This window comes from Coptis chinensis, chromosome 1 (assembly GCF_015680905.1).
Source record: "Coptis chinensis isolate HL-2020 chromosome 1, ASM1568090v1, whole genome shotgun sequence".
NCBI lineage: Eukaryota > Viridiplantae > Streptophyta > Magnoliopsida > Ranunculales > Ranunculaceae > Coptis > Coptis chinensis.
The window spans coordinates 38,978,627-38,998,575 of record NC_141456.1 but is presented as its reverse complement, the minus strand read 5'-3'; positions in this window follow the sequence as shown (position 1 = coordinate 38,998,575).

The following is a 19,949-nucleotide window of genomic DNA, read 5'->3' as shown; positions in this document are numbered from 1 at the left end:
ATGGTAAGATGTCCTTATCTTTTGGCCATCTTTCTGTTGAGGTAAATGTTTTTAAAATGACGAAACAGTTACCAGAATCGTCTATAGATGGGGAGGTTAGCATGATTGAGAGCTTAGCTCAAAATTATTTTAACAACACATTTCCCGAAAACCATATGTATAAATTCCTTTCTTTTGGAACTTCAGATTTTGTAAATGACTCCTACTTAGAGGAAGTCAACACCATCCTTGAGTCCACACCAATTGTAGACCCTTCGGTTGCTCCATATACTGAGTATGAAGACTTGCTACCTAAGCAAGTATTCATTACGCAAGATCTGACGAAACATCTATTGACTTTCCTTCCACCCCGGTGCTTAAACCTCTTCCCCCGGAGTTAAAATATATTCAACTTGATCCGGATGGTAGTCATCCGGTAATTATATCTTCTCTGTTATCTAAGGATGAAGAGACACGTTTAATCAGGGTGATTAGGGAACATTGGTCTGCGATTGGTTGGTCCCTAGCCGACATTAAGGGAATTGACCCTAATGTTTGCACTCATCGCATCCATTTGGAGGATAATGCGATGACTTCTCGCGAACCACAGCGTCGTTTGAACCCTGCCATGAAAGAGGTGGTTAGGGAAGAAGTCTTACGATTACTCGATGCGGGTATCATATACCCAATCTTTGATAGCGAATGGGTAAGCCCCATTCATGTAGTTCCTAAGAAATCGGGAGTTACCATGGTACGTAACGGAAAGGGTGACTATGTTGTCACACAAGGTCCTATGAAATGGAGAATCTATATTGATTACAGACGTTTAAATGCTATGACACGAAAGGATCACTTTCCTTTACCTTTTATAGATCAGATACTCGAACGCCTAGCTGGTCATGCTTTTTATTGTTTTCTGGATGGCTACTCAGGCTATTTTCAGATTATTATTGATATTGATGACCAAGAAAAGACTACCTTCACATGTCCCTTTGGAACGTATGCCTATAAACGAATGCCTTTGGGCCTTTGTAATGCTCCTGGTACCTTCTAGCGGTGTATGCTTCATATATTTAGTGACATGGTAGAGCGCTTTATGGAAGTTTTTATGGATAATTTTTCTATCTATGGAGACTCTTTCACAGACTGCTTGTCTAAACTGTCTAAGGTTTTGACACGGTGTGAAGAAAAGAGCCTTGTTTTAAACTGGGAAAAGTGTCATTTCATGGTGAAAAATGGCATAATACTAGGTCACATTGTATCTAGTGATGGCATCGAACTAGATAAGGCCAAACTAGATAAGATAGCGACTCCACCTAAACCACGGACTGTTCGTGATATTAGAGCCTTTCTAGGCCATGCAGGTTTTTATAGGCGTTTTATTAAAGATTTTTCGAAAATAGCTAGGCCTTTAACTAATCTGCTTTTGAAGGATGCAATCTTTGATTTTAATTTTAACTGTAAGTAGGCTTTTGAAACTTTAAAAGCCGCCCTAACCTATGCACCAATTATACAGCCTCCATTGGTCTAAACCTTTCAACTCATGTGTGATGCTAGTGATTATGCGGTTGGTGCCGCTTTGGGACGTAAACTAGATAATAAGTCCACTGTTATTTATTATGCTAGTAAAACCTTAAACGATGCTCAACGGAATTATACAACTACTGAAAAGAATTTTAGTCTGTCATTTATGCTTTAGATAAGTTTCATTCCTTATTTGGTTGGTTCTAAAACTTTAGTTTACACGGACCATGCAGCCATAGGTACCTTCTTGCAAAGAAGGATGCTAAGCGTAGATTAATCCGATGGATTTTTCTCCTACAAGAGTTCACATTAGAAATAAAGGACAAAAAAGAGGGGTCGAAAACGTAGTTGCCGACCACTTATCTAGACTTACAAATGACGATAATAGTGATTCCGAGTCCATACCGGACTCTTTTCCCCGATGAGCATCTCAGTATGCTATTTTTTCAAAGACCATAGTATCTTTTGACATTGTAAATTATTTAGCGGCTGATGTTATGCCTTATAATTGGTCAAGAAATGAACGTAAGAAGTTCTTGGCCAGAGTTAAGTTATACTTCTGGGATGATCCCTACCTTTTTAAGTATTGTGCGATCGATTATTCGTCATTGCATTCCCCGTGGGAATATAATGAAGTTCTATCGCTCGCCATGACAAAGAGTGTGGTGGCCATTTTAGTGGAATGAAAACAACTGCTAAAGTTCTTCAATGTGGATTTTATTGACCTACCCTTTTAAGGATGCCCAAGTGCATTGCAAGACGGTATTCGCTTGCCAACAACTTGGCTTAATCACGGCCGTAATATGATGCCATTAAATCCAATCTTGATAGTAGAAATTTTTTGACGCTTTGGGGTATTGATTTCATGGGTCCCTTCCCTGTTTCCCACGGTTATATTTATATTCTAGTTGTCGTGGAGTACGTGTCTAAATGGATAGAGGCCATGGCTTGCCGTAGCAATGACCATAAGACAGTGGTATTTTTTATTAAAGAGTATATTTTCTGTCGTTTTGGCATTCCTAAAGCCATCATTAGTGATGGTGGAACACATTTTTGCAACAGAGTGGTTGCATCTCTAGTGAAAAAGTATGGAGTTACACACAAAGTAGCAACTCCTTATCATCCACAAACTAGCGAACAAGTAGAAGTTTCTAATAGAGAAATCAAAAAGATTTTAGAAACAACTGTAAATCCTAATAGGAAAGACTGGTTGAAGCGTCTATCGGATGCCTTATGGGCGTATATAACTTCTTTCAAAACTCCTATAGGTATGTCTCCCTTTAGACTTGTATTTGGAAAACCTTGTCATTTGCCCGTTGAAATAGAGCACCGTGCTCTGTGGGCTATAAAAAGTCTTAACTTTAATATTGATGAGGCGGGTGTCAAACGCAAATTCCAATTGAATGAGATTGAAGAAATCCATAGCGATTCTTACGATCTCGCGAAGGATTATAAAGCTAACATGAAACGTGTTCAGGATAAGCAAATCTTGAGCAAAGAGTTTGTGGTTGGTCAAAAGGTTTTGCTTTATAACTCCCGTCTGCATATTTTCCCAGGGAAACTAAAAACCCGTTGGTCTGGTCCTTTTCTGGTTACTGAAGTCACCCTTTACGGGGCAATCACCTTGGTAAATCCCAAGGATAACAGTACCTTTCAAGTCAATGGCCAACGGTTAAAACATTTTCACGAGCTTCTATCCCCTGATGTAGAGGAAGTCCTTTTACAGGACCCTGTAAATGAGGACTGACCTTTGTCATTTGGTGTACTTCCTTTCACTTCCATATAGTGGTAAGTGCACCATTCAGGTAACCGGGCCCTCCCTATGGAGTGTGTGGCTGTAAGTACCGGATCCTAAGTCCATGTTTCACATAATTCATGTCTTCCACTTTTGCATGTGTTCTCGGTTTTTGAGTCATGTTCCTCTATGGGGTGAATTATGTATTTATTGTTTTTCGTTTTCCTTATAATAAACTAATAAAAAAATAAAATAAAAATAAAATAAATAAAAAATTCTAAAATCATAGAAATAACAATCCAACAAGTCTTGGGAATCTGACTTTAAACGACCCACGTTTAAAACAAATTTTGTGTTTAAAAATTTGTTTAGGGGTTGGCAGTCGATCTTTCCATCCGGATTGCTTGAACTTTCCATTGTGTTGCTTAGGCCCGTTAGTCGTGTAGTTCATTCGGTTAACGTTATCTATAACGTAGATTCCTTTCGTTCGTATAACTTACGTCACTAACGCACTTCGAGGCATTTTCCACCTTCTTATACGTCACCCATGGTTGGAATTGAGTGTTTTATGGATCATTGGATTGGAAATTCTCTACTGATCATTTCCAGAACTCATTCGCCAAAATCGGACCAGTAACGAAGCGGCAAATTGAATTTGAAATTGTGCAAAATATCGGAAAAGTTCGGAATTCGATTTGGGCTTGGGCTCAACTCGCGCCTAAGTGGAGCGCACCTGCGCCCCCTTCCTCCCCAAACAAACAGTATCGCGATTTCTAATCCCACCACCGCCATTAACAAAGTTTTCAACCTAACCAAAAAAAAAAAAAAAAGAGAAAAGAAAACCTAACTACACCCACGCCAAGCATTTAAATCAATCTGAAATCTTCTCCAAACCATTACCAACACCAACCCCAACAATTTTAAAACTCTGAAAACCACCAAAAATCTAAAAATTTGGAGCTGCTGCGCCACTAACGCACCACCACCATCGGTTCTTTTTAGTAAAGTTGTCTAAAATCGCATCCCCACACTCCATTATACAAACCCGTAGATTGTTTCAATATTTCCCATGGTTATTTTAAGACGTCGGATTTTACCGAAACAAGCATTTAGGCCCGACCACTTCGCACCATTTTACGACGCGGAGATGATTAGGAGAAATTGGAATGGACTCTGGTACTCGACTGAGGAGTTCTACCACTTTGATTTGGTAGAACAGTTTTATAAGAATCGAGAATTGGAGGGGGATAGGATTTTCATTAAGGTAGCAGGAACGAGGAGGGAAGTAACGAGACAGCGGTTGTTGGTCGAAATGTTAGGAATTACGCCCCAAAAGCAACCTAGAACGACCATTCGGAATCCCAATAATCGGAGTTCCCGCTTTGATGAAAGATACCGCCGTGGAGGGTGAATACAATACGAAGTTCTCATTCGCGTTAAGCTAGGGCAACCACGAGAACCAATCAACCGGGTCAGAGCTCAGTGGATTGGTAGGAACGTCCTCGGGAAAGAAAAAGTCAGCGACATTGGTCTGCAATGTCTGCACGTTCTCTGGATTTTACAAACGAATAAGTATAATTTCTACATCCTCGATTTAATTTTTAAGGTGATTAGAGGAGTGGGAAAGAGCATTGCGCCTCTTCCCGTATTGATCACTAAGATCATGCTCTCATTTAGAGTTGTCACAAAATCTGCCCCTATTATGATCAAGTTGCATTCAAATGCAACTATTTATGCTGAGTGCATCCAAAAGACTTGGCAGTTGTCGGAAGATGATGTGGCTGAGTTGGAGGATGAAAGGGAGGATATGACATGTCTGGATGACGATGCATTAGATAGTTGTAGTTCTAATTTAGAACGCATGCAAGTGCTGCAAACTGGCTTGCGTTGCGTTTATGGTATTTGGGAAGATATCCGAGATAGACAGATTGTACTTCGAAATAAACAAACGAACCTTCAGACGAGAGTTCAAATGCTCGAAAGGGGTCAGGAAGATATCTTGTCTAACATGGAGACTATGCACCAGCGCCAAGAGGACCACTATATAGTACTAAAGGCTGAGATGGAAGCCGCGATTAGCTTGCTTCAAATAGAGATGCTACGTCGCATGCCAACCTTGAGGATTTTGGCTCGGACAAAGTCCGAGAGGCATGAGCGTCGCCGGGCGACAGATGGCTCAAGCCATTCTTCATCCCGGACCAATCTCCATCTCGTGGTCCGCCTTCATCACGGCTAGGTGTTTCAAAGAATGTTGTGTTCTGATATTACTTTGTCGTTATTTATTTTATGGTTTTGTTAGTTGGATTTTATTTCAGTAGTTAAATTTAAATATTAATTTAGTTGTTTTAGATTGGTTGGATTTAATATTATTGAAATAAAATTGGTTACTTTCAAATTGTGCGTGTTTTATCATTAATTCCACCTTCCCAATTGTTTGGGGTGGTAATATTTATACCGAGCATAATTAGTTATATGATCATCTTACGTAAAAGTTGTCTTGGAGTAAAGGTTGAGAATCTGGCCGATATCGGCATATCTATGAATATGTGTGGTGGTAGCATGAAACCTAGGAGAGTTTAGAAGTTACCATCTAAATCCAGTATAAAAGATACCAGGGTTGTTAGAAAATCAAGAATATGGTTTGTTTCTGTTTTCGGGTTTGGAATTTTTCTATTTTCGGAAATTGCCTTAAACAATTTGGCAACTTGCCAATTCGTTTTGGAAGCTCAGAACCTATTTAAACTACCTTCATTCTACACTCACAAACCACACTACACCCCATCATCATCCCTCACCTTTTCCTTCTTTTTCCTCTTAAACTTCTGCTGCGGACTTCTACGAAACTCGCCCTATATACATGTCGAAAAGTTTACTCAGAGCGATCTCTGCTTCAAGTTGAGCGTGACTCGCGCCCACAACCTGTAACTCCAAAAACACCCGAGCGCACCTGCACCCTGACCTCTGTAAACAAAGAAATTTCCAATTTTCTGAGGGTTTTTCCAGGATTTTTGGAGCTGTTCCAGAGAGTAGTTTTGAGATGACATCTCCTATAGTCATTCCTGAACAGTCGTTCGAAGACTTGATGGGAACCGATACCTATGGAGCATCGTTCCGCGAGCGGATCGTGCAGTTAGGATGGCACCATCTACTGGTAAGTGCTGACGATTCATATTCAGCACAGCTTACTGCTTATTTCTATGACCACGTTAGTCTCTATTGTAATCAGGATGGAGAACAAGAATTCTCCGTCGTAGTCGATGACACGACATTAGAATTCAATAAATATGTGGTAGCTTTAGTTTCGGGATTACCAATACCTGATCCTGTTCACACATGGGGATATATGACCGATAATGCATACCTTTATGATTATACATATTTCCATGAGTATTATGGGGGAGGGGTATTTCGAGTAATGGACCAGGGGCGATATAGCATTACCCTCGGTAGTCTGTCCCTAAACGTAGGCACCACCATGTTATTCATCCTGATGAATATTTTGGGGGAATGGCAATTCACTTATGCAAACAGTACTGCTGGTGACATTTTCCTCGTTTTAGCTGTGGGACATCGCCGATATGACATTCCCCGAGTTTTAGTCGCTAGTCTTAAGAGAGCCCAAAGCATGAGGCATAAGTATCTTCTTATGCCTATTTTGGTAAGCCGCATCATGCGTAGTTGTTTACCTGTATTATGTGCCCAATTCACAGATGGGAAAAGGGTTGAAGTCATGAGACCCACCAATTGGGTGGTTCGCTCATTGCGAATTATGACTTGGCCGGGATGGCAGGTGCAGCCTCATTTGGTCGCCCCGTACATCCCATTAGACATAATAACACTTAACAGGTCAGCATTAGTAGATGATAAATGGCGGCAAGCTTGGCAAGTTATAATGGCCTGGCAGGATACGAAGGAACCTCATCTCTTTGATGAAGAGGAGGATGCTTAAGCGGGAGATAAGGTAAGTTTTTAGTTTTGTTATTGTCTGCTTATGTCCCAAGCAATTTAATTCAGTTAACCCCATAATGGGTGGAACTCTTATAGAGTTGCGTCAGTTTTCCTTCCTATATTAGTATGTTCTACCCTTGTTTTGCATATATTCCAGAATTCCACGCGTTTCCATGGTATTTTTCTACCCTCTTTATTTAAATGCTTTGAGGACAAAGCATGCTTCTTGTTTGGGGGCATAGAAACACGTGTAATTAAGGCATCTGTTAGGATATAGATATGTATAATATGCATTGGTTTTCAAGTTAAAAATTTCAAAAATATAAATAAATAAGTTTATGCTATACACTTAGGAATATTGGTATTGTTTTCTTTCTCTATACTCTTAACAATCTAGAAGTTTCACGTAGCTTTTGCATCAGAATAATTGTTAGAAACTTAGGTTAATATGTAGGTAATAATCTTTGCATCTATCTATAAATATATTACATGAGTATCTATGATTGTTAGCAGTAAGTTTCTGAAATCTAGGCTAGAGTACTTAATCTACAAATCCTGTGAGAATATAGCCTAAAGCCTTATATGAGCGAAACATTTGAGGAATGACACAAGGGAGAAGTAAAATCCGGATAGAAAAATCACACGTCCACTTGCTTGATCACTATGCCATATCCTAAGCGAGAATTTAGGCCCTCTTTGGATCGATATAGCCAGAAATTCAAACCTATGAATTATTTTCCGCTAGTCGCCCCTCTTAGCCTTTCTTTAGCCTTCCATAAACCATAATTCCTTTACCCTGTTACAAAAACAAAACAAAATAAAAAATTCAACTTACCCAATCTAGAATAAGTCTGAGAATAGAATGAGTGAAGAAAGAAGAAGAGAAAAACTTGTGTAAACAAAAATTAGTTAGTTGCTTCAGAAAAAAAAAAAAAAAAAAAAAAAAAAAAAAAAGTTTCCATCCAAGGAAAAGAAAAAGAAAAATAGAAATAAATAAAAACTCCAAAAAAGAATAAAAGGGAGTCAAAAGCTAAAGAAAAGAAAAAGAAAAATATGGCTAAGGATGAAAACAAAGTATAGAAGCTAAAGAAAATAACAAGGTTTTCTCTAAGTTACATAATGTGAAGACTCTATTATCTCAGACTTGTCCTTTTGAATATCCATTTCCTTCCTTCTTAAACCATCTCCTAATCCTTGCAACACCTAATAAAGACCTCTAGCTCAATTAGGAATAGGTTAGTGCGATAGTAAGTGGCAGATGTGTTTGATCGACTCTGGCTTCCTTTGTTTGTCATTGAGATTGTAAGGTAAAGTGTGCCCACTGCACACTGGAGTAGCGAAACTTGAGCGGAAAAATCAGAGTGGTTTTTGTCTTGACATTTATGTGAGGACCTACTTAAGGACGCTATTCCGAGTTTTCATAAACGAACCTGCTAGGCATTTCATAGTATTACTCATAGTATATATATTTGTATCATAGATGATTGATTATTATGCATATATTAGTTTAGGTTTTTGACTTGGTTATTCTTATTCATTTCCTAGTGAGATGTATAGATAGTTGAGACATGAATGAGGAAACAATAGTTTTATTTCTTAGTCGTTGTAGTATAGATGAAGTTTGTGAGTACCTTCACTGGAAAACTCTCACGAGACTATAACTCGTCCACTAGGGAATTCCTAGTGGTTTAAGGCCTTGTTGCATATGGTCAATGCAATCGCACTCAACTAAACGAGTAGTTAGAACTCCATTTTGGTCACTTATTCTAATTTCTCATATTTGCTTGAGGACAAGAAAAATGCTGTTTGGGGGTGGTTTGATAAGAGCTCAACACTGTTGTTTTAACCCTGTAACAGTCATACTTTTAGACCAATTATGTGAGTAATAATTAAGAGTTAATACCGATTCACGATTTTTATATCGTTTCAGGGCTTCAAAGTCAATTATGTGCAGAAATGTGCCACTTTGATGAGATAAAGGAGCAATGGTTGGTTGCTAAGGAGTTCTGTGATTAAAGGCCAAGATTCAAGAAGACAAAGCCTTTCTAAAGCCCGGTCAAAGCTGAAAAGTCAAAGTCAACGCGGGCAGAAACAACACACAAAGTCAGCAAAACTTCCGAAGGCCGTATCTTTGGATTCAGACCTCGGAATATGGTCTACCTTATGTCAAAACGACCGGCTCGGAAAGAGATTTCCAATGGTCCAAGCCTTGGCCCAATCAGAGGAGTAAAAGTGGACGAAAAGTCTATTGAAGCTAACTACAGCTGAAGAGGCCTTTTTGGACTGGAAGAATTAGGTTTTGGGCCTGATTCTCTGGCCCAAAACATGGCTCCAAGCCCATGCACGATTTTTTGGATCTGAAACATATAAAAACAAAAGTTTAGCTCTTTGTTAATGGTAGCTAGTTAGACCTAAAACTATAGATAATTCTAGATGTAGTTTTCATTAAATAAAATTAAGTTTAGTTTATTTCAATTCTTGTTTTAGATTAATCTTTAGAATCATTGTTCTTCATTAGTTTGATAAATAAAATAGCTAGGTTGTCAATTTCGATTTTTGTCATTTCAATTTATAGATCTAATTTTAATTCTTGTTGAGTATCATTTCTGAGTTGTTAAATTAGATTGAAGTATTGTTAGTTAAATTAGCCAAGTTAGAATTTTGGTATGATGTTTAGTTATAATTCAATGAGAAATAATGGTTTGATGAATCAAGGCTAAAACCTCAATTAGAGGGGTTGATGAAGCCTTGATGAAAACTTAGTTGTATAGTGTAGAGTCGTTGTAGAGTCTATTCCATTCTAGAAGGTCGTGTTTCGCCATGAGAATGGGTGGACAACCTCACATGCTAGTTATAATTGGCAGAAATGCCATGCTAATTAGGGATTAGAACGAGCAATTCTTACCGTAAGAACGTAAGAATTGGATTACAACAGTCTATGCTAGGTGATTAAGTTGGATTCAAGGTGGATTCACTTCCCCTCTAATTCTTATCTAGATTCACATTTCAGTATTCCGTAGCATTCCGTTATTCGTAACTTGTCAATTGAATCCACCCCGTAGTATAGAATTCCCCTCGTAAATCTCTCACTAGACTTAAGACCGATTAATTAGACTAGAAAATATTCCATGCTAAAGAACTAGGAGTGGAACGAATTTGTTATTTGTTACTCCACTCTATTTCAATAGAATTGAGAGTAGAAAACTTGATAGCAATTAGTAAAAATAAGTTTTAGTTTACTTACGTTTTGAGTTTCATCGTTCATTTCGTAGGTAAGGGATTAAGCTTTTTATGGTGAATATTGCAAAATGTATAGAGAATTCTGTTTGAAGTTCAGAGTGCTAGGATTTTCTTTGGCATAATGATTCGTAATGTTGATACCATACCGATCACTATACTCTTGATTCCTACAACTATCTAAAGATATAATTTCAGTGTAATTAGAGTGGCATTTGTTACTTTTAGATTTTAGCAGCACTTCTTTGATCACCTCCACTATATAGATATACCACCGTTATTTGAATGTCTACCCATTTGTTTGGTTATGAGGCCATTAGGTGAGGAATGCGTAGAATTGGTTAGTCTTTGGGACTGTCAAATGGGGAATTCATTTTGGGAATCTTCTGCAAGTTAAAACACTAAAAGGAATAGGTTTTCAAGTGAAAAGAACTTCTGATCCTCTGCTAATAATAAAATGGTATCTATGTTTCTATAATATAGGAAGTCAATTGCGTTCTACAAAATTAATAGAGATGACAAGTTGACAACTCATGTATTAGCAATAACCATATCATATTCAAAAACTTAGTATCACTTTGTATTTTTGTAAGCACACTTAAGCTGTTGGCACAATTGCAGAAACTAATGGCACTGAGAGTTATTTTGCTAAAACCTCAATTATTGAGGAGCATCTTTCCAACGGAAACATTGGTGTCTAAGAAGAATGCCAAGTAAACTCACGTGCATTTTCTCAGAGACAAACGACACAGATGGGTCAAACTTTTAGAATAAGTTAGAGCAAAGGGAATGTTATTTGCTATTTTTTTAACATATGAATAGCCTCTTAAGTCAGAGCAAAGGAATACAAAGGGCAGCAGCAACAATGAAGACGAATCGAAACCAAATGACAAATCTAAAGTAGAAGCATAGAGACATAAAGCGATACCACATATCCATAGCCAGCTATCCTCCATAAAAGATCCATTATCCACGACTCTGCCGTTATTGGCACCACTGGGGATCTTTTTTTTTTTTTTTTTTTTTAGCAGTTATATTAAACCCTAGTGATAATAACAAATTTATGCATAAATTAACTATCTATGTGTAAACACAAATAATCAATTAACTAAATAAGTGCTTAATCAATATTCCTACTCTCAATTTATTATACAATATATAAAGAGTACAGATTTGTTTCACTCATAAACTATCAAGACATAAATAGAATTCAACTAATCAAACAAAAGGAACAATGATGAGAGTAATGATTTGAATAAGAAATTAACTACTATGATGATACTACGAATTTATACTAAATTAACTAACAATATAATGATGTGAATAAAAAATAGAGAATGTTAGAGAGAGAGTTAAATCTACTTTTCAATTCCTAAAAGTGTTAGAATAGATTGTTAAGAAACCCTAATCTTTATATTCTCACTAAAAGGTTAAATATAAATCTTAGACTCTTATGATCCCTAATTAAATTATACCATCTCTAGTCATAATCAAATTAGCATGAGAGGAAGGTTTGTTTTCCATTCTCATGGCAAAACTCACAATCCTCTAGTTTAGATTTTTCTCTTTTTATCTCTAAGTCAAGAAAAATCCAAACTTTAAACCTTAATCAACAAATCTATGCTAAACAAATCAAGTCCTCCCAAAGCTTCATTAATCTCCCTTTAATGGGAGTTTAGCTTCGATTCATTGGACTGAAATTACTTAAACAATAAAGGGAAAACATAATAAAAGAACTTGAAGGTATTTTTATTGAAGGTTTAATGGAGGCTACAAACATAAACTAATTCTAACCATAAACTAAACTATAGAGGGAGAGAGAGAGAGAGAAACCCTAATTACACCAATTAAACTAATGGGGGAGTAGCCAACTTTGTTTTAGCCTTAACATTCTTTATATAGGAGAGGGTTAGGTTACAATTTCGTGCATGGGCTTTTAAGCTAGGTTATGGACCCATAAATCAAGTCCATAACCCAATTAGGTAAATCCAAGGCTTTTAATTCTGGTCGTATTACTGTAGCATGTATTTCACCAACTTATCTTACTCTGATCGTGTCAAGGCCTAGACCATTGGAAAGAGCTTTCTGAGCAGGTCATTTTGATATAAAATGGGCCTAATTCCAAAGCCTAAGTTCAAAGATATGGTCTTTTAAAGTTTTGTTGACTTTTCTTCAGCTCTCTAATCCGGTTTGACTCTCACTTAACAGTGTTGATTTGGGCTTTTTAAGGGCTTTTTCTCCATTAAACTTGGGCTTTCTTCATGGAACTTCTCTAGCAATCACTTTAGCTCCTTTTAGCGCTTAATTAGTAACGAATTGACATTTATTTAACTCCGAAGCCCGAAATACTCAAAAACACGTAATTAGTGATAAACCTATATTATTAATAACATAATTGGCTAAATAGAAATACTATTAAATGATTTAAACTACAATTTTGGGCTCTTATCAAACCACCCCCAAACAGTATTTTGCTTGTCCTCAAGTAAATATTTTAAATTAAAATAAGTGGCCAAAAATGTATTTTTAACTAGTCTCGTTTTGCTGAGTACGACTGCATTGACCATATGCAATAAGGCCTTAAACCACTAAGAATTCCCTAGTGGATGAGTTATAATCTCGTGAGAGTTTTCCAAAGAAGGTACTCACAAACTTCATTTATACTATAACGACTAAGAAATAAAATTAAAGTAATTGTTCCCTAATATTATCTCAAAATCTATACATCTCACTAGTGTTTAAACAAGGATGATCATTCTAAAACTTAAACTAATACAGACATAATAATCAAATCATGTTAAGATAAACAACTATACAATGAACTATGATATGAAATGCAATGGGAGGTCCGTTTTTGAAACATACATAATAATCAAATCATCTTAAGATAAACAACTATACAATGAACTATGATATGAAATGCAATGGCAAGTCCGTTTCTAAAACTTTTGGATAGCGTGCCTAAGTAAGTTCTCACAAGGAATGTGTCAAAACACATAACACTCTGATTTTTCCACTCAAGTTTGCTAACTCTAGTGTGCAGTAGGCACACATTTCCTCACAATCTCAATGACAATCCAAGGAAGCCGAGGTCGATCAAACACATCTACCACTTACTATCACACCAACCTATTCCTAATTAAGCTAAATGTCTTTATTAGGTGATACTGGGCATAGGTGTTGGTTAAAGAAGGAATAAAATGGATATTTAAAAAGACAAGTCTGAGAAAATAGGGTCTTCATATTATGTAACTAGAGAAAACCTTGTTCTTTCGCTTCTACACTTTGTTTCCATCCTTAGCCTTTTTATTTTGGCTTTTTGACTCTTTCTATTATATTTTTGGAGTTTTTATTTTCTTTTTCCTTTTCTTTTCTTTTTTTTTTTTTGGATGGAAACTTCATTTCTTTTTCTTTTCTGAAGCAACTAACACAGGTTTTTCTCTTCTCTTTTCTTCACTCATCCTATTTCTCATACTTATCTAGATAGGTAGGCTGATTTTATTTTTTATTTTGTTTTATTGGGTAAAGGATTTGTTGTTTGTGAAAAGGTTAATGAAAGGCTCAGTGGGAGACTAGCGGATAATAAATTTTATATAGGTGTGAATTTCTAGCTATATCGATCCAAAGAGGGCCTAAATTCTCACTTAGGATATAGTGTGGTGATCAAGCAAGTGGATGTGTGATTTCTCTACTCGGATTTGACTTTTCCCTTGTGTCATCACTCAGATATTTCACTTTTATGAGGCTTTTAGGCTAGATGATCACAGGATATGTATTAAGTACTCTAACCTAAGTCTCAGAAAATTACTGCCAAGTACAATCAAAGATGTTCATGCAAGATGTTCGTGAAAAGATGCAATGACTATTACCTACGTATTAATCTAAGTTTTAAAAATTAAATCTTAATTCAAGTAGTACTACGTGAGATTTCTAGACTAATATCATCGTGGAGAAGGGAACAATACCATTATCACTAAGTGCCTAGTATAAACAATATTTATGATTTTTAATATTTATAAAGAAAAGTGTGTAATTCACATCCTAAAAGTGCCTAATTTTTGCAAATATTTCTATCCCACCCACAAACAATCGAACGCTTTGTCCTCAAAGGGTAAAGAGATAAGGAAAGAATTTGCCATAGAAACGTGGCAAAAATTGGCAGTACCTGTAACAAAAATATTGTAAAGAAGTGATGATAACATGAAGCACAATTAAACTGTTACGTACGAACTAACATGGACTCTAATAGAGTAAACATGACAGGCAAAGGGTGGCAAAAGGATTTGTAATGAAATACCAAAATACGCCACCCCCAAACAAAATTTGAAAACTCTTTTTAAGTTTGAAAATTTTTGTGGCTTATACTCCATTAAGGTGGTATTTTACAAAAAACTTGGGTCTTTTAAAGTCAGATTTCCTAGACTTAATGTGGGGTCATTTTAAGTCAGATTCCCCTAGACTGTGCACACCTCCAAACAAGTAAGAAACTGGGGTGGCACAAAATGGATGATGCATGGTCAACTATAAACTAATAGTCAAAAGAGTTGGGGGTCTAGCCATAAAAACATGATACTAAAAGTACCCCCAAACATAATGAAGTTGTATAATTGGAAGCAAACATGTAGAAGAATTAATGAAAACTTATGCAACCCATTAAAGAACATATGCAAACCATCATGTTGTAGCTGTTTTAAAGAGTTAGAATGACCCAAAAGATGAATTAGTGATACTTTAGGTGAGAAAAGAATGAAGTATGGATCCTGATGTATTTCATGAGGCTCAGATGAGGAAAAATAAGAAAAACTAGGTTTCTCACTACTCTCGGTCAAAGCTTGGCTCTCAATTGCAGGAATGGTGTACTCATAAGATTGTGTGCTATGCAAACACTCTTCACCGTGAGGGTTAAAAAAATTATATAGGGTCTCTGAGGCAATTAGCTCAAGTGCAAATTCTAGGTTCCTTTGAAATGGTGGAGGAATGGATGGCTTAGTTATGATAGATGGTTAGATTTTAGGAGTTTGTAACTCAGGTGGAAGGTGGTTGGTTGGGGTGAGATCCTCACACGTTCTTAAGAAATCATAGAATTCTTAATCTAGCTTAGCTAAATCTATAAAGTTGTGGTTCATGGCTTTATCTTTAAGAATTTCATCTATTTCTTCCATTGTTATTTCCTCAGCTACCAAACTAAATTGAGATTCACATTGCGATAAAGAAGTTACTTCCTTTAATTCCTGCACATTACCTTGTTCATGCCTTAGATTAAAATTGTTGATTTCTATTTCCTCACTCTCGTCCTCTAAAACAATATAAGTTTCCTCAATGGCATCATGGTCATTCGAAACAAGTCCTACAGAGTCGCCTTCAAAAATTTCCTCATCTAGGTAGTGTGCAGAGTTAATATAATGGTTAATGGGAGGGTCATGGGAAGGTAATGGTTCATGAAATTCAGGGTAGCTAGGTCTTAATTAGGTCGAATGGTTTAGTTATGGAAATAGGTTGTTCCACTGATGTGTGGATCTCTGGCAAGGTTAAAAGTTCTGTGTTAGGTGAGGGGACCATGAAAATCATTTGGGGTAGATTCTGAAGCATAGTTTGGGTTTTGGCATTTTTTTCTCTAAACGTTTTTCTATTGTTGGCTATTTGTTGTGAAATTTGGTCTGGGAAGGGTGGCGAGCTAGATGGGTGGGTGATTTCTGGCATGGTGGAAGGTTCTAGCGTAGGTGAGGTTAGCATCAATCTTTTCCGTTCTAGGTTCTGAAGTATTATTTTGTTTTGGGCCATTATTTTGTCAAATGTCATTAGCGGAGGGGAAGCTTAGTGGTGTGGTTCTGGTTGACATGGGGTTTGATAGTCATAGTTATTGGCATTTGAGTGACTCTGGTTGATCTCGTACTGTGATGGGTTAGGTTGACTAGAAAACTCTTGATTGTATTGGTTACTATGAAAATTTGAAAATTGAGGCTCATAATTATTATTATATCCTATAATAGGTCCAAACTCTTGGTATGATGGGCACTGAGAAGCCCAATGGTAAGGACTACCACAGTATGAACATGGTGAAGGGTTTGTATAATATCTACATATTGATATGCCATGTTGGTTTTTTTTTAAAATATTCTAGGACAATTAATATGCAAATGAAAATCTAACTATAAATTTCTAGATAGGCATGTGTGTTAACGTTTACGAAAAAGAAGCCTGATTATACTAGAATTAAACTCCTCTGACAGAATAAACGAGTAGTGGAAGAAGTACCTGAATGCCTCCTTGCTACGCTTATGAATAGCGTCTTGTATACGCGAGCTTAGTGTATTTAACAAGTTAGAAACACTGAATAACTTGAAGAAATGGAAGTTTGTACTAACCTGTGAAAATCGGGTTGTTCAGAAAAGGGCACGGGGTGCGCTCAGAATTTTCCTGTGAAGGGCGCAGGTCGCGCTTGTGCCTGAGGCGATGTCCAATGAGTTGAGTGTGGGGGGCGCTCAAAATTTGCCTGACACAGGCACAGGTTGCGCTCTTGCCTTTGGCAATGTATAGTAAGTTTAACGTGCTCCAAAAAATTTGAAATATTTACAGTAGCTTAATAAGAAGTCTATCAAGTATCTTGTAAAATTTCAGATCAATCAGAGCTATGAAATTCCTTCTACTACCCTTCAAAGTTTGTAAAACAGTTTTTGGACACAATACAAACAACCGAATGGTTAACCAATCAAAACAGAGCCAAAAATCGCCAAACTTTTACTGTAGACTCCTGACAGATCCTACGTGTTTCTGTAAAACTTTTAGAGCAATTGGAGTTATACAAACCCTCCTTATTAGCTGGTGTTCCAAAAATTAAGTGTTTGCAAAACTGCAGACACACACTGAAAACAATCCACTAGTTAGGTGGCCAAAACAAATAGAAAACTCATCAAATTTTAACTACAAACTCTTGGCTTATGATAAATACTTTTGTAAAAATTTAAAGTTTTTTAGAACTGCCTAAGTAACCCTACTAGTCTATTTTTCAAGAACTTACGGTTTGGAAGCCGAAATGCAACACTGTAACGATCGTATTAGTTAACTAGGTAAAACAACTAGGAAAAATCTGAAAATATTACAATAAATCAATAACACCTTAAGAATTAGGCCTGTAAATGTTTAGAATTTTTCAAAATTTACAAATACCTTTACTGCAGTGTTTTCTTATGTGAATCCGCAGCCCCTATGCCTAAAACAGTGAACAGTACTGAAAATACAAGAAATAAGAATGAAAAATTAAAAGGGTGGGTGGGTTAAGAATGGGGGATTTCCCCTTGGATTCAATCAATTGAATTCTTGTCCTAAAAGAGTTTACAATGGCAGTGACACCATTTGATAATAACAAATTTATGCATAAACACAAATAATCAATTAACTAAATAAGTGCTTAATCAATATTCCTACTCTCAATTCATTATGCAATATATAAAGAGTACAGATTCGTTCTACTCATAAACTATCAAGACATAAATAGAATTCAACTAATCAAACAAAAGGAACAATGATGAGAGTAATAATTTGAATAAGAAATTAAATATTATGATGATACTACGAATTTATACTAAATTAACTAATAATATAATGATGTGAATCAAAGATAGAGAATGTTAGAGAGAGAATTAAATCTACTTTTCAATTCCTAGAAGTGTTAGAATAGATTGTTAAGAAACCCTAATCTTTATATTCTCACTAAAAGGTTAAATATAAATCTTAGATTTTTATGATCCATAATTTAATTATACAATCTTTAGTCATGATCAAATTAGCATGAGAGGAAGGTTTGCTTTCCATTCTCATGGAAAAACTCACAATCCTCTAGTTTAGATTTTTCTCTTCTTATCTCTAAGTCAATTAGAAAATTCCAAACTTTAAACCTTAATCAATAAATCTATGCTAAACAAATCAAGTCCTCTCAAAACTTCATTAACCTCCCTCTAATGGGAGTTTAGTTTTGATTCATTGGACTGAAATTACTTAAACAATAAAGGAAAAACATAATAAAAGAACTTGAAGGTATTTTTGTTGAAGGTTTAATGGAGGCTACAAACATAAACTAATTCTAACACTAAACTAAACTATAGAGGGGGAGAGAGATAACCCTAATTACACTAATTAAACTAATGGGGGAGTAGCCAACTTTGTTTTAGCCTTAACACTCTTTATATAGGAGAGAGTTAGGTTACAATTTCGTGCACGGGATTTTAGGCTAGGTTATAGACCCATAAATCAAGTCCATAACCCAATTGGGTAAATCTAAGACTTTCAATTCTGGTCGTATTACTGTAGCACATATTTTCACCAACTTATCTTACTATGATCATGTTAAGGCTTGGACCATTGGAAAGAGCTTTCTGAGCCGGTCATTTTTATATAAAATAGGCATAATTCCGAGGACTGAGTTCAAAAATATGGGCTTTTGAAGTTTTGTTGACTTTTCTTCAGCTCTCTAATCCGGTTTGACTTTCACATAACAGTGTTGACTTGGGCTTTTTAAGGGCTTTTTCTCCATTAAACTTGGGCTTTCTTCATGGAACTTCTCGAGCAATCACTTTAGCTCCTTTTAGCGCCTAATTAGTAACGAATTGACAGTTATTCAACTCCGAAGCCTGAAATACTCAAAAGCACGTAATTAGTGATAAATCTTTATTATTAATAACATAATTAGCTAAATAGAAATATTATTAAAGGGTTTAAACTACAATTTTGGGCTCTTATCACCTAGTTTCTGAAAAAGTGTTCTTACCTCATATGTATATCTATAGTTTAAGGTAGGCATTGCTGCAGGTACAGTTTCATAGATTGGAGAAGTTAAAGCTGAGCTTCTAAAGGTTAAGGCACGATAACCAGTAACCCTCTACCACTAAAATACAAACTCCCACAGAATTCTAATCATCTAGATATAGATTTAGTTATTAGAAATTTAGACGAATATCATTTTGTCACATTCTCACACACAATTTCAGTCACGTAGCCCTTGAACTCGGTAATCATGATTAAACAATGGCAGACTTGAGCATGAATACAAAGGGCAGCGGCAGAGAAACTCTGACAAGGAATACAAAGGGCAGCAGCAACAATGAAGACGAACTAAAACCAAATGACAAATCTAAAATAGAAGCATAGAGAGATAAAGCGAGACTTTTACTGTTGCAGTATGGAGATAACAAATTTAAACACTTAGTCATGCCAACTGATAACTCGGAAGGGGAGACTACAACAGCTAAGGATGACATGCAACCAAGAACAGATGATGTAAGGGAATCCACCTAGAATCTTACAAGATAAATTCTCGCAATCTCTCTTGTATGATCAACCCTACTAGAATCTAAAAAAAAAAAGAAACCACAAATCAACAAAATACATTCAAACTAAACTTGGCCTTCTACCACAAGTCTAACCTCCCCAAGCACAACCTTTTTGCTTGGAATCCACCAGTACATGGATACTAGCCTCTTAAGTACTTTCAAGAAACTAAGACATGAAAACAATAGCTTGCATGCATGTA